Raw genomic sequence first — 16593 nt, 5'->3', positions numbered from 1 at the left:
CCACATGTATTTTGAGAAAACAGTAAAGCGCATTGTATGTGAATGGAACGTTCAAAGGGAAGCCGACTGCTGATGGCTGCCTCCAACGTACATTTCGCGTAGGTACAAGAAACTAAGTCTTGTGCGGCGGCATATACTCGTAGACAGTTGTGTTTCCCTTCCTCTGTTTGCGAGTGGAACGGGAAAGGAGGTGAACGGTAATGGTATAAGGTACCTTCCGCCATGCACCACACCGCGGTTCGCGGAGTACGTATGGAGATGAAGAACAACATGTGTTGGTGCTGTCTGTACTTACACTTCACCATAAGTGTAATTTACCTTGCGGCATGACGTTAATGGTGCTGTAGAAGTAAATTAATGTAAAATAGTCACACAAATATGGGAAGATTTATGTGTACATACTGTAGTAGGTGTGAACTATAGGGCAAAAACTGCTGCTCACTAAAATTTATGAAGAGTTTGATTTATGACGCCATTGGTTCGTCAGCGTAAAGTTTCGTAGCTGTCTGATGACGCACTTCAGCTGCTAAAAACTGTGTCGTAACAGCAATATTTTTAATGAGTAACAACACGACTCACATGCTATTGTACGGGGAAGCACTAGTAGGGTATCGAGAGAATTCTCATCGAAAGTCGTGTTCATTGCTGAGCGTCGTGACCATCCCGGGCAGTTTCCAGCTTCTCTTAGTCTGCTGAAGATGTAAACTAGAGATCATCTTGACCTGATCCATCCACCTATTCGCTGCTCCCAACTGGATTTTTTCCATTTACTCTCACAATACGATGGAAACACTGGAAAACCTTATGGTTGACACGAGAAGAGAGGCGTCTCGAGATACTGAGTTGCTCAGCAAAGGACATATTAGTTCTTCTTTCGGTCCATTTTATGAGCAGCGTCCTGCGCCCGCTCAGATGCATCAATACGGTGCATGTCTCTGGCCTTAAGGTTTCATGTTTCGCAACCTTAAAAGGAGACGGAAAACACGAGTCCTTCAACAACTCGGACGTTTGTGGTGATTTTTTATCGTACTGATCTGCCAGATCTTGGTGAGCGTCTTCCAGCAGCTCGCCCTTTGCCTGAACCGACTTATCTCATCTTCACAACTTTCCGTGTCGCAAATGATTACCCAAAACAAATAGTAGAATGCACGACTTCGAGTTCCTTTAACCGAATCGACCTGTGAGTTGAACCTTTGCTCCACGGTCAGTTATCATGAATTTGAACTTGCTGAGATTGGTTTCTTATTTATATTATAGACTAACGTCTTTTACTTTTATTAGTAGTTTAGCAAGTACATCTTCGCTGCTGTCTAGAAGCACGGTGTCACCAGCAAATCACAAGTTGTTAATAGTTCTTCCACTTTTTCAGATGTCCTTAGTCAAACCATCAAGAACTCTCCCAATGACATGTTCGGTATAAATTTTGTACAGTTGACGGTTAGGGAACAACCCTGTCTGGTACCTTTTCGTACACTGAAGAAATCAGATGTGTTGGAACTTGTCTTCACAGCTGTGAGATGATTATTGTAGCTGCTTCTGATAGTGTCATCAAGTACCATGGGACACCTAACTCTGCAAGCACTTCCCACAACCTTTCTACATTAACACAGGAGCCAACTAACAGACGATAATTATTGTTGAGGGTGGAAGAATTTTAATGAACGCTATGGAAAACCTTATGTGCTGCTTGAGTTTTCGGCCGGCCGAAGTGGCCGTGCGGTTAAAGGCGCTGCAGTCTGGAACCGCAAGACCGCTACGGTCGCAGGTTCGAATCCTGCCTCGGGCATGGATGTATGTGAAGTCCTTAGGTTAGTTAGGTTTAACTAGTTCTAAGTTCTAGGGGACTAATGACCTCAGCAGTTGAGTCCCATAGTGCTCAGAGCCATTTTTTTGCTTGAGTTTTCAAATACATTCATGATAAGTACCATAAAGTGACAATAAAGCTAATCCTTTAAAATATAAAGAGTAGTGAGAAAACCTTGCAAAGGTGTTGCCGGGAAGGTTATGCTAAAAAATAATTGTTAAGAAAAAAATTGTCTGTCGCGCCGTTTCAGATTTGATTAGCATTGAAGTTAGCCAATCACTTCTTTGCGAGCGCAAATTCAAGCTCCTGCATGCGCTAAAATGCATTAATGCACAGACATTGGGGGAGTCTGTGAGTTACCACTTGTTCAAGTCCTCATTAGCAGTTACATTGTGACAGCCAGAGCGAGAGCACCAGCAGCAGCGAGTACTGTTTGTATAAAGCGTTTATTTTGCATTTTGTTTACGACCTTCCACTAAGGAAGGGATTCTATTAGTGTTTATCTGCTCTGCATAGTAACTAACAGTTCTTGATAAAACTTTACGTAGTTTTCGTGTTAGATTTCTTAGTGTTTTCTTGATCGTTTAGAACAGAAAGCGCCCAAAAACCGTCTTTTGTTTGTTCCGCGGCCGTTAGCCACTAGTCACTTGAATCAGCAGTTGTCTTGTGACAGCCAGAGCGAGAGCACCAGCAGCAGCGAGTACTGTTTGTATAAAGCGTTTATTTTGCATTTTGTTTACGACCTTCCACTAAGGAAGGGATTCTATTTGTGTTTATCTGCTCTGCATAGAAACTAACAGTTCTTGATCGTTAGGAGAGAAACTTATTTTGTACTTATTTGCTGCGCTTAGCTTTTAAATAGTTTTTCTGGGAAAACCTAGCGTAGTTTTCGCGTCTCGTATTTCAGTGAGTGTTTCTTGATTATCAGAGTAGCTCATCAGAAGATTATCTTGGGAATTTGTCACCGTATAGAGTAGGGTAAACATAGTCATGTGTAGGGACTGTGGTTGTTGTGAGCGGACGCAAGGAGAATTGGCCACTCTTCGGGGGCAGGTAGAGGCTTTGTCTGTTAGGCTCATCGAGCTCGAGGCGCAGGCGTCAGCTCGTAGTGGCGTTGGGGCAACTGTGGTGAGACCTATGCCTACTTCGGTGGCCTTGGAATCACATGGAACCCCTGATGTCGCTGCGTCTTCCGGCAGTGAGCATCTTACCGGTCAGCCATCACTCCAGGGTGAATGGCGGACAGTGGTGGGCTCGCGCGTGCCTGGCCGAAAGGCGAAGGTGGGATCTGGCCGCGTGGCAGCTGCCTTACCCCTTTCCAACAGGTACGGGGTGCTTCCTAGTGGTGATGACATCGTTTCCGAGCCACCACAGGATGCCTCGCCTGTTGGGCCAGTGGCCGATTCTCCGGCAAGGTCCCGACAGTCACAGAGGGCGGGCCTATTAGTTATAGGGAGCTCCAACGTTAGGCGGGTTATGGAGCCCCTCAGGAAAATAGCGGGTAGGTCGGGGAAGAATGCCAGTGTGCACTCGGTGTGCTTGCCGGGGGGTCTCGTCCGTAATGTGGAGGAGGCCCTTCCGGCAGCTATTGAACGCACTGGGTGTGACCGGCTGCAGATAGTAGCACATGTCGGAACGAATGACGCCTGCCGCTTGGGTTCTGAGGCCATCCTTGGTTCCTTCCGGCGGCTGGCTGATTTGGTGAAGACAACCAGCATCGCACGCGGAGTGCAAGCTGAGCTTAATATCTGCAGCATAGTGCCCAGAGTCGATCGCGGTCCTCTGGTTTGGAGCCGTGTGGAGGGTCTAAACCAGAGGCTCAGACGACTCTGCGACTATAATGGTTGCAAATTCATCGACCTCCGTTATTGGGTGGAGAACTGTAGGGCCCCCCTAGACAGGTCAGGCGTGCACTACACACCGGAAGCAGCTACTAGGGTAGGCTTACCAGAGAGAACATCAGCATCGTTGATAAAGAACGTCCGTCCTCAGAGACCAAAAACAGGAAAAGTTAACGTAATATTGGTAAACTGCAGGAGTATCCAGGGCAAGGTTCCTGAATTAGTATCGCTTATTGAAGGAAATAGTGCGCATATAGTATTAGGAACGGAAAGTTGGTTAAAACCGGAAGTGAACAGTAACGAAATCCTAGACACAGAATGGAATATATACCGCAAGGATAGGATAAACGCCAATGGTGGAGGAGTATTTATAGCAGTAAAGAACTCAATAATATCCAGTGAAGTTATTAGCGAATGCGAATGTGAAATAATCTGGGTTAAGTTAAGTATCAAAGGTGGGTCAGATATGATAGTCGGATGCTTCTATAGACCACCTGCATCAGCAACCGTAGTAGTTGAGCGCCTCAGAGAGAACCTGCAGAACGTCGTGAAGAAGTTTCGTGATCATACTATTGTAATAGGGGGAGACTTCAATCTACCAGGTATAGAATGGGATAGTCACACAATCAGAACTGGAGCCAGGGACAGAGACTCTTGTGACATTATCCTGACTGCCTTGTCCGAGAATTACTTCGAGCAGATAGTTAGAGAACCAACTCGTGAAGCTAACGTTTTAGACCTCATAGCAACAAATAGACCGGAACTTTTCGACTCCGTGAATGTAGAAGAGGGTATCAGTGATCATAAGTCAGTGGTTGCATCAATGACTACAAGTGTAATAAGAAATGCCAAGAAAGGAAGGAAAATATATTTGCTTAACAAGAGTGATAGGGCACAAATCGCAGAATATCTGAGTGACCACCATCAAACGTTCATTTCTGAGGAAGAGGATGTGGAACAAAAATGGAAAAAATTCAGAAACATCGTCCAGTACGCCTTAGATAAGTTCGTACCGACTAAGGTCCAAAGCGAGGGGAAAGATCCACCGTGGTATAACAATCATGTACGAAAGGTACTACGGAAACAAAGAAAGCTTCATCATAGGTTTAAGAGTAGTCGAATCATAGCTGATAAGGAAAAGCTGAACGAAGCGAAAAAGAGCGTAAAGAGAGCAATGAGAGAAGCATTCAACGAATTCGAACATAAAACATTGGCAAACAATCTAAACAAGAACCCTAAAAAGTTTTGGTCATATGTAAAATCGGTAAGCGGATCTAAATCCCCTATTCAGTCACTCGTTGACCACGATGGCACCGAAACAGAGGACGACCGAAGAAAGGCAGAAATACTGAATTCAGTGTTCCGAAACTGTTTCACTGCGGAAAATCGTAACACGGTCCCTGACTTCAGCCGTCGCACGGACGCCAAAATGGAAAATATTGAAATAAACGATATCGGAATTGAAAAACAACTGCTATCACTTAGTAGCGGAAAAGCATCCGGACCAGACGAGATACCCGTAAGATTCTACAGTGATTATGCTAAAGAACTTGCCCCCTTTCTATCAGCAATTTATCGTAGATCTCTGGAAGAACGTAAAGTACCTAGCGACTGGAAGAAAGCGCAGGTCATTCCCATTTTCAAGAAGGGTCATAAATCAGATGCGAATAATTATAGGCCTATTTCGCTTACGTCAATCTGTTGTAGAATAATGGAACATGTTTTATGTTCTCGTATTATGACGTTCTTAGATAATACAAATCTCCTTCATCATAACCAACATGGATTCCGCAAACAGAGATCATGTGAAACCCAGCTCGCCCTATTTGTCCAAGAAATTCACAGTGCCGTAGACACTGGCGAGCAGATTGATGCCGTATTCCTGGACTTCAGGAAGGCATTTGATACGGTTCCGCACTTACGTTTAGTGAAAAAAATACGAGCTTACGGAATATCGGACCAGGTTTGTGATTGGATTCAGGATTTCCTAGAAGAAAGAACACAACATGTCATTCTTAACGGTTCAAAATCTGCAGATGTAGAGGTAATTTCGGGAGTACCGCAAGGAAGCGTGATAGGACCTTTATTGTTTACAATATACATAAATGACTTAGTTGACAACATCGGTAGCTCCGTGAGGCTATTTGCAGATGACACGGTTGTCTACAAGAAAGTAGCAACATCAGAAGACTCGTACGTACTCCAGGAAGACCTGCAGAGGATTAATGAATGGTGCGACAGCTGGCAGCTTTCCCTAAACGTAGATAAATGTAATATAATGCGCATACATAGGGGCAGAAATCCATTCCAGTACGATTATGCCATAGGTGGTAAATCATTGGAAGCGGTAACGACCGTAAAATACTTAGGAGTTACTATCCGGAGCGATCTGAAGTGGAATGATCACATAAAACAAATAGTGGGAAAAGCAGGCGCCAGGTTGAGATTCATAGGAAGAATTCTAAGAAAATGTGACTCATCGACGAAAGAAGTAGCTTACAAAACGCTTGTTCGTCCGATTCTTGAGTATTGCTCATCAGTATGGGACCCTTACCAGGTTGGATTAATAGAAGAGATAGACATGATCCAGCGAAAAGCAGCGCGATTCGTCATGGGGACATTTAGTCAGCGCGAGAGCGTTACGGAGATGCTGAACAAGCTCCAGTGGCGGACACTTCAAGAAAGGCGTTACGCAATACGGAGAGGTTTATTATCGAAATTACGAGAGAGCACATTCCGGGAAGAGATGGGCAACATATTACTACCGCCCACATATATCTCGCGTAATGATCACAACGAAAAGATCCGAGAAATTAGAGCAAATACGGAGACTTACAAGCAGTCGTTCTTCCCACGCACAATTCGTGAATGGAACAGGGAAGGGGGGATCAGATAGTGGTACAATAAGTACCCTCCGCCACACACCGTAAGGTGGCTCGCGGAGTATAGATGTAGATGTAGAAGTGCGAAAAAGCTACCTTTATATGGTTTGAGGAACACCCTCCAAGCTTTTCAGACAGCTTGTGACCGTCTTGGATATTAATTAACCTCTACAGCTGTATTTAGTCCTTTATTTTTTAGATCACTGCCGGTTTTCTTCAGGTTAACAGTTTTATACAATAAATCCAGAAGGAATAACAATCCTGAACATCCACTGATATGATTATTTTCTGAAATTATTTGAAGATTTAAAAAGAAATTTGAAACGATTAGAAACTTTTACATGATAATATTAATATATTTATACACACGTGACTAGAACCTTAGAGCTGAGAAGCTCGGAACTTTCTATCCAATATTCGTTGTCCCTCAGAACAAAACACCGCTAAAAGGCAGTATGTAATGGAATGAAATAGCCGGATTCCAAGCCGGTATGTTGGTTGGGCCCTAAATTAATTATATCATAGTGATCCATCGATAAGGTGAAAATTAATGAAAAAAACCTGATTTGCAGTGCCCGCTTTCTTATCTTCAATATGACACAGCAAACTTGAGCGTCCTCCGTTAGCGATTGCGCAAAGACCATAGAAGCGATAAGTGCGGTTTTCGGGTTCTGCTTTTCCGTCAACACCTATTTACTTTGCGCATTTGGGCCGGGTACAACATCCTCCTTGTTGCAGCCACTCCTTGGTTTTTCATGCAAGCGGAAAAAAAAGTGGTTCAAATGGCTCTGAGCACTATGGGACTTAACATCTGAGGTCATCAGTCGCCTAGAACTTAGAACTACTTAAACCTAACTAACCTAAGGATCACACACACATCTATGCACGAGGCAAGATTCGAACCCGCGACCGCAGCGGTTGCGCAGTTCCGTACTGAAGCGCCTAGAACCGCTCGGCCACTCCGGCAGGCTGCAAGTGGCAGATGGGGTCTTAAAGTTTTTCATTAATTTTCACCGTGTCAGTGGATCACTATGGTATAATGTCTTTAGGACCCATCCACCATACTGGATTGGAATCTGGTTGTTTTATTCCATGACACACCGTTTTTGAGCGGTGTTTTGTTCTGACGGTCAATTTATGTCGTGTGCAAAGTTCCGAGCTTTTTAGCTCTGATGTTTTAGTTATGAGATTACAAATGTTTCAATAATCTCATGTAAAATTTTCTAATAGCTTTTTTAATATTATTAAAACCTGAAATTAATTTCAGAAAATTATCAGTGGACGTCTCAGGGTTGTTATTCTTTCTGGATTTATTGTTATACAGGTGTGATCTATAAATAATGGACTAAATACAGCTGAAACCGTTTATTAATACCCAAGATGGTTACTCATAGCTGTGTTTGCCTTGCGTACAAGGCTGCCTGTTTCTGACCACTCTGTGGAACCTGCCAGTGCAGACGGGCATAAGCAGTAGGGCTTTCGTTAGTTCTAGAGCTACTCTGTTTAATCTATCATGTAAGTTTGCTACCTGCTTGTACTTTTACTGGAGTAAAAGCGGTACGTCGGTATCGCTGTTGCATCTCGAAGGAGCTTTGTTCAGTCACACACGAGCGGAGAGTTTTCTTGTCCCTTCGAGACGACTCCTTTGTACCCTGCGCAAGCTTTCTCAGCGAATACGAGAGTCGCAGCTCTCGCGAGATTAAAGGGTTGCGGCTCATGTTCCGAACCAGGCCGCGGTAGGGGTGGAGCTCCGTTGCCACGTCGCTAACTAAGGATGGATTGCGAATCTTCATCTTCCCTTATGCTCGCTGTGTTTGGATCGCCGCATTAAAGCATAAGTTTGGTAGCTACTAATAAAATATTTGATACAGGACACGTGATTGTTAATTACTTCTAGCAGTCTCTTAAGAATTGTTCCTCATAAATTCTATTCCTCGTAAAAAACCATACTTTTACACTTTCCTTTCGTGATTTGGCTGAAAGTGGTGCAGTTGCAGACTACCTTTGGTAAGTTAGATCATACTGTGCGTGCTTATTTGAGGTACATAATGAGGAAAACTAACGAACTCTGAAAAGGGTGCATTGTTTGGAGCACACCGATGTGGCTTTTCTTTTCATTTAGACTTTCGTATCGCCTTCCTTACGCAACAAAATTTACCTTACATTAGAAACTCTTAAATGTCACTGAGTACTATTCCCACAGTTGGAAGTGATAAACCAGTCTTCTGGCCCAGTCACGTTAAGGAAAGAAGGGCTGGCAATAGCTTCCGTGCGAATAGCTATTCCGATAGCGTCGTAAACAATGTGCGTATTCAAGCATTTAACCACTAAACCCTTTTATTGTTTCCGCAGTGTGTTGCATGCAAGAAAAAAATTGTGTGCATAACCAGTACTGGTATTCGGAAACTTACTTTTCGCCGTAGTATGTGGAAGAATTACTTAGGTGAAGAACTTTTTAGACGAGATCGCTATAAAAAGAAAAATCGCCCTTATGGCGCCCTTGTAAGTATGACGTAATGGGGACGATATTTTGGCTAATTGTGATGTACATAATAATTTTAATTATGGCGTACCAAAGTATCCCTCATTTCATGTCTTATGTACTGGAAATTCAATGGAAAAATTTTGTGTGTAGCTGGCAGAAGATTTGTGTAGTAAGGTTTATGAAGATCTGAAGACGGTAACTTAGTTTTACCAAAACCGGATATCTACAACGAAGTTCTTTATAGCTATTTCTTCTCCTATGTAATCACTACAGATCGTCCATTAGAGCGCAGCATGAGTGAACTATGTGGAAGAGCTTCTGTGAAATCTGATGTAGCGAAAGTTGTGAAGGCGACGACAGGGTTTGTCAGTCGGTGAGAGCATTGTCTACACGAGGTAGGCTTGTGGTTCTTGAGTCTAGTCAAGCACACAGCTTTAAACTGCCGGAAAATCCTGAAACGGTACAGTAGTTTCCGCTCCATAAGCAGCAGGTTTCGCTGCTCGCTCACACCGGGAAATACAAACGGAGGCGGTTCCGCCGCCAATTTTATTGCACGACGCGTCCGGCTGCAGGTGCAAGAGAACCCATGTGGACGGGTGGAAAGAAATGAGTCGGGCTTCATAATACATATGTATATGTCTCGTGTATTATGCGTTTCTTGTACGTGAATGTGAACCTGCACATGAACTTTCCTAATCCTCCTCACACCTTTCCATAAAGTGTGGCCAAATCTTAGTTGGGAAGTAGTTCTGTAGTACAGTAGTGCCAACCTTACTACTGGGTAGGGGATCAGAGAGACAGCACAGGCAGGTAAAAGTCAAAGGCGTTCCAGTGTCACAAGATTTGGGGTGGAGAGGTTGGTCACGGCCAAGTGGTTCTATCATCCCCTCCACCGGGGCCCAGGAAGACCTCTGGGTGCCCGCGATATTCGGGGAGTGTTACAGAACACGGGTAAGTGAGCAGACATGCCCTCAGTGCGACTGTCTCGATGTTCACGCGTGGAAGAGAGGTATTTGAATATTTGCACTAATTCTTTTATTTCCAGCTTCGGATTGTGTAAGGAAATGAACTCGTTTAATTTCGGAAATTTGACCCCCTGTGTTAATGTATCTGGTCCCCAGTTTGCCCGTTATCCTCCTCACGTAGTGGATGTACCATGTAAAATATTGGGAGACTTTAGTGGTATACATTTGACCAATGCAATTCGGTCTTGCCCGTAGAAATGTGCTTGCAGACTAGTATATAATATACCCGAGCTATAAGTTGTAAAATTGTAATATCTGTAAACTGGAACAATTGCTGCTATCGCTGTAAAGTCGAGTGATAATGTTTAAAATAAATATTTAATCAATTGTCATCAATCTTTAACATACCCTAAAAATCACAAAGGAGTCAAGTTAAAGGAATTCATTTAAAATAAAAGATATAGACTGCAGGGACCCACACATCAGCGTGTGAGCCCTCCAGCCCCTTGCCTAGTACCGTACAGAAAGGGCACGCTCTCTAGGTGGCGCTCTCAAGTTCCCCTCCCCAGTTATCCGTTGCGCAATTTTCATTCATTCATTCAGGGCTTGACGACATCAACTTTCGTCTGTCGTCCCTAGGCAAGGAGGTTTGACGGTAATCTTTCAATCCTACTTATTGTTTATATTAGAACTTTTTACTGCTGTGATCCCTCCGTTAAGGTGACTAGGAAATTCTCCGTTCATGTTTTCATTTCATGTTTGTAACATATTAAGTATGACCTTTCTGTTAAACAAAATATTTAAATTGATATAAACCAAGGCGACCGAACAGTTAAGTATTCTGTACACATAATTGATATTTCAAGCTCTGCAACCTATCATTTGGAGCCTAAGTCTCCTTCTCTACGTCAATCTGTCACGAAAACAAATATGATCATGACTAATAATTTTCTAACAATTATAAATGTCCTAATTTTTAATTTAGAAACAGTATTACCACTATTATGGGTTTTTCCAGAGAACTTTAAACTTCCATCATCCACTATCCACCATAAAATCTCTTTTTGTAAGAACTGGCCAGCAATTCGCGATCTCCCTACGAGGATAAAATTAGTGATACAGGAAAGAAGGGTACACCACGTCTGCCGATGATTCACGAGGACTTTTACATGACTTACGAATCCACAGAGCATTATACGTACTCGTGCAGGAACTGCCGAGTGTCCTAACCGCGACATTGGGCAGTTAACTGTTTACACGACTTATTGTGGCAATGTTTTGGATTCTATAAGATATCGGCGAAAATATGACTACTGGTATCAGAATTCCGTTTTTCGATAGTCAGACTCCCCCCCCTCCTCACCCCCTCTCTTCCTGCAGTAGTTTTACCCAGGTAGGTATCTGTTGTATTGTCTAGTGTTGCTTTCCCATTTACTTAATTTTTACTCACCTAGGCCGACCGCTATTTTCTAAAATGTTATATGGAACTTCTTTTTTGTTTTCTCATATGTACTACTGCGTGTTAAAATTATTATTAGCTTCGGTCTCTCGTTTATTTTCAGTATCACACCTGAAGATGGGCATGTAAGATCCCGAAACTGGTCGAGATTTAAGCACTAGAAAATAAAAAGAATCTTACTGCTGAAGAGGTATTTGTAACCTATGCTACTTTAAAACAAATACAATACTATTTTTAATACGAAAATATGAAAAGGGAATCTCTTATTCGTAATTAATAAGTTAGATTCGTAAAATATAGGTACGAAATTTCTTTTATGTTAAAATTTTCCACAAACAGCAAGTTTTATCGCAAAATAGGTATGCAATGTCAGAAGCCGATCAAAAAACCTTTCTAACGTTGTCTCATTCATCCCTGTTAGATTATTATGTGTTGAGAGAAAGGGACGTTAACTTGAGAAATAATATGATGTAGGAAACGGGAGAAATACATAGTTATGTTGGTCTTCTGTACCCTTTCGAAAACGGATTCCCTATGATGACGAACAGTCTCGCTTGCAGGATTGTAAAAAAAATGTTTATTTACCAATGGCGTATTTGCCTGAGTCAGGCATCTTCAGACTGGCGCACACGAAAATTACACATTTTGTTGGAAGTGGCATGACCCCATTTTGCTAAACTGCCTTACTAGCAAGAAGTTGTAGCACAATTTACCGATAGTAGATGGTGTTGGGCACGTTGGATACCGAGCGTACAAAACGTCCCGGCAAATGTATACTCGGTGACTCATGTGCCTAACACTCTCTAATACAAATACGTTGTGTTACAGTTTCTTTCTAATAACTCCAGTTTTGCAAAATGGCGCCAAGCCATTTCCAAAAAATATTAATTTTTCCTGTAGGCCAATCTGAAGATGCCTGAATCAGGCGAAACGCTTCATTTGTAAATAAATAATAATTACAACGCTGCAACCAAGACTGTTTGTTTCTTCATCGTATATTGCTTGTTGCTGTACCATCCCCGCTCTGAGTAGTAAAAAATATGGTAAAATGTAATTTTAAACATTTTAACTACCTCCTTATACTTCTAATTCGCCTTAGATCTCGTGTAGTCCAGGATTTGACTATAATCACAGAGCCATTACATAGTGTTCTTTCTTAACTTAGCCTAACTCTCTAACTGTCTATTTCTACACCCTACTTGACCGGTATTAAGACAGAGTGATACACGCTTAAGTACAAGAAGCAGCATAAAAGAAAGTGACCTGCGGCTGATTAAATTAGTCAGGACTGAATCTTTCAGCAGCGTTGCACTATCTGGAAACTTCCCGACAGGTCAAAGCTGAGTGCCGGGTCGGCACTATGGCCCGGAACTTCGTCTTTCGCAGGCACAGCTCTTGTCGACTGAAGTGTCCGGGCGATGGTCTAGTTTAGATTCTTGGCACCTTACACAGTTTTAATGTGTTGTGAACTTGCAATACAGCGCAACTTTGTTACAGGAAGTTTGCACATACAGATCGTGCTTCAACAGCTCGCAAACAGACGCTGAACTACAACTTGCTGTTTCATTTCAGGTTTTCGTTGATCCGCAGGTTCCATGTTAAACAGTCAGAAGTATCGCTGTGACACATGGCACGCTATAAAAAGAGCTTTAATACCAACCACGCGCAACGAGGTTTCTCTGTGCTTTGGACAATGTACAAGTTGTTCCCAAAATTGTGAACTAGCACTTAAGTTTACATATACTTTTAGAATATTTATGGCCTTAAATACATCTCAAAATATAATAAATGATGTAAAGGGTATTGTAATATGATTAGAAACTGGCAGGGAAAACAAGCGGGGTGGAGGAAGGGAGGGGCGAGGGGGAGAGGGTGGGGAGCGGCAAATGAAATTAATTTAATAGTAGTGTCTTATTGAACATTAACACGACAGTAAACTTTAAGTCCCTAGTTCCATTACTTCTAGATGTAGCTGAAAACAGCTAAACCGATACTACTACTATTCTATGATCAATGAATCTGCCAACATTGCTGACTACAGGACGTTTGTCTCCTCCGGCGAAACGTCTCAGAGAACACTACAAACGCACCAGACTTACCTTACGATATGCAGGGAACACGTGGTTCAATGTCTCACGGGAGATACGAAATTCTATTGATCATTTTATGAAAATTTACCATGCGGATGACGTAACTCGTGGGAAGTTTGCAACTCGGAAATAAGGGCGAAAGCAAAATTGTGTAAGATGTGTTGGTAACTTAAAACTGATTGTGTAAGGTTCTCAGTTCAGTAGTTTAGAGTCTCGGTGCGTTACACAGTTTTAATGTGTTGTACAGTTGCAGTATAGCGAACACCTGCTCCAGGCAGTTTGTAGCTGTAGATGGTGCTTGGACAGCTCACAAACAGACGCTGAATTGCAACTCGCTGTTCAGTTCGATTCAGTAAGAACACGGCTTCTCACAGAAGATGGGTTAAGGACAGACAGACGTACATTTGTAGCATCTGTGACTTATGGAAAGGTCTTGATAATGTTGACTAGATTATTTTCATTGGAATCCTGAAGGCATCAGGGGTAAAATACAGGGAGCGAAATGCTATTTGCACGGAAACCAGACGGCATTTGTGAGAGTCCGGATGTATGAAAGGGAAGCATGTTTGGGAAGGGAGTGAGCCAGGGTTGTAGCCTATCCCCAATGTTATACAATCTGTACATTGAACAGTCAGTAAAAGAAACCAAAGAAAAATTTGGAGTACGAATTAAAGTTCAGGGAGAAGAAATAAAAACTTTAAGGTTTGTCGATGGTACAGTAACTCTGTCGGAGATAACAAAGGACTTGGAAGAGCAGTTGAACTGAATGGACAGTGTCTTGAAAAGTAAATGTAAGATAATCGCAACAAAAGCAAAACAAGGATAATGGAATGTAGTCGATCATTAGTTTCTAAGGCAATTAGATTAGGAAACAAGACACTTAAAGTAGTAGGTAAAAATAAAAAAAATGTCGTATGACGAGGGCCTCCCGTTGGGTAGACCGTTCGCCTGGTGCAAGTCTTTCGGTTTGACGCCACTTCGGCGCCTTGCGCATCGAAAAGCAGTAGGTGAGTTTTGCTGTTTGGGCAGCAAAACAACTAATGATGGCCGAACTAGAGAGGATATACAATGTACACTGGCATTGGCAAGAAAAGCATATCTGAAGAACAAAAATCTAACATCGGATATAGATTTAAGTACTAAAAAATATTTTCTGGAGGTAGTTGTACGGGGTATAGTCATATTTGGAAGTGAAATGTGGGCGATAAACAGTTTAGACAAGAAAAGAATACAAGCTTTTGACATGTGGTGCAACAGAATAAGGCTGAAGGATAGATGGCTAGATCAGGTAATTAATGGGGTGAAAAAGAAGGGATCTGTTGACAGGACGCATTCTGCGACATCATGACATCACCAATTTAGTACTGGAGGCAAGTACGGGGGCTAAAAATCGTAGAGGGAGACCAATAGATGAACACAGTAAGCGGATAGAAAAAATATGTATTTTCTTTGTATGTCCATTCTTTTGGCACGTATTTTATTTTGTTGCAACCAGTTTCAACGCTTCAAGGCGTCATATTCAGGCTGTTGTTGATGCGGTACTGGTTCATATGATAGGGATCATATAAACCCGTGCCGCATCAACAACAGCTTGAAGATGGCGCATTGAAGCGTTGAAACTGGTTGCAACGAAATAAAACAAAACCATAAGGACGTCTGTAGGTGTTTTATTTTGTCACAATGAAAAAGATGTAGATTGCAGTAGTTATTCGGAGACGAAGATGCTCGCAAAGGATGGAGCAGAATGAGAGCTGCATCATATCCGTCTTCGGACTGAGGACAACAACAACAACTACTACTACTTTCTCATATTCACATGCAGTAACAGATTGTTTCTGACAAAAAAATTAAATGATCTCATTCTTCAGCTGCTGCATCTGCTAATTTCTATTTGCTTTCGAGAACATCAGTACTCTGGACACTAAAACAGAATGCTGAGCAAGAATAAGTCACTTTTTTTCACGGCAGACCTCACCTGGCATTCTTGAGCAAATAGTGCATAGTCAGGGTTTTCAGGTGTCGTCATAGCTAGCTTTCTTCCAAGTGGAGCATTAATTTATTTTTGTTGATTTTCCAAGTGAAACATTTCACTGCATACCATGCAGCTTTTCTATCGTACTTCGGTACTAGTTTTACTAATTTTTCATTGAGCACACAATTAGTTTCTTTTGGCATTTAATTATCTTCGTTTTCTTTCAAGCATTTCATGAAGCTTAAAGTTTGATTTCATGACAAACGCGCAACACAGGGCCAACCAACAGTCAGTTTTGCCCAGCAATTTCATACGATACCTAAAGTACACGTTACACGAGGAGAATGTTTTCGAAATCAATTTATTCAGTGTTCTCTAATACTAATAATATTTTATAGAAATCTTATATATGTCCACCTTTTTCGCCTAGGACAGTCCTTTGGTTTTTATGTGACTGCGTTGTTAGATTGCAACACAGGTTCTCGAAATCAAATCAGTGCTACTCCTTCACTTAGTAACATTTGTATTTTCTCTTTCATCTACTGTTATTTTCATTTTTGCATTTTATTTTGTGTGAAATAATTATTTTCTCCTTTTGCAAAAATATTGAGTGCGTAGATCTTCGTTTCGTAGGCAGACAATAGCTCAAACTGTGTGAATTATTTCAGTGTTACCTAGATTTTGCGTAGATATTTCTGTTGCGTAAAAGAATTTACTACTTTCGGTTATTTTGATTGGTAATTCAGTTTTCACATTGCAGCATTATGGCTAGCAATAAAGTGTTTAGTCGTGCTACTAAATCGCAAAAGACGTCAGTAAGCTATGACTCAGTAATTAGTGAAACAGAACAAGCACAACACTCGATACACATAAATAATTTATTTGAGATTTCAGAGAATGCAAATAACTTTCTAACAGAGAAGAGTTTTTTATTAGCAAACGCAACGTAATAGATATCCAACAGTGAACAAGAAATTTCAGAAGACAAATCGGCAGGCGAAAAGTCACCTCAGCTAAGCGAAATTTCGCAGCAACTATTTATTGAGACAGTCGACTCTGGTTTTGCTTCCATTTCCTTCAGTCAAACAGTACATG

This window comes from Schistocerca nitens, chromosome 6, assembly GCF_023898315.1.
Source record: "Schistocerca nitens isolate TAMUIC-IGC-003100 chromosome 6, iqSchNite1.1, whole genome shotgun sequence".
Taxonomy (NCBI): Eukaryota; Metazoa; Arthropoda; class Insecta; order Orthoptera; family Acrididae; genus Schistocerca; species Schistocerca nitens.
This window is presented reverse-complemented; position numbering follows the sequence as displayed.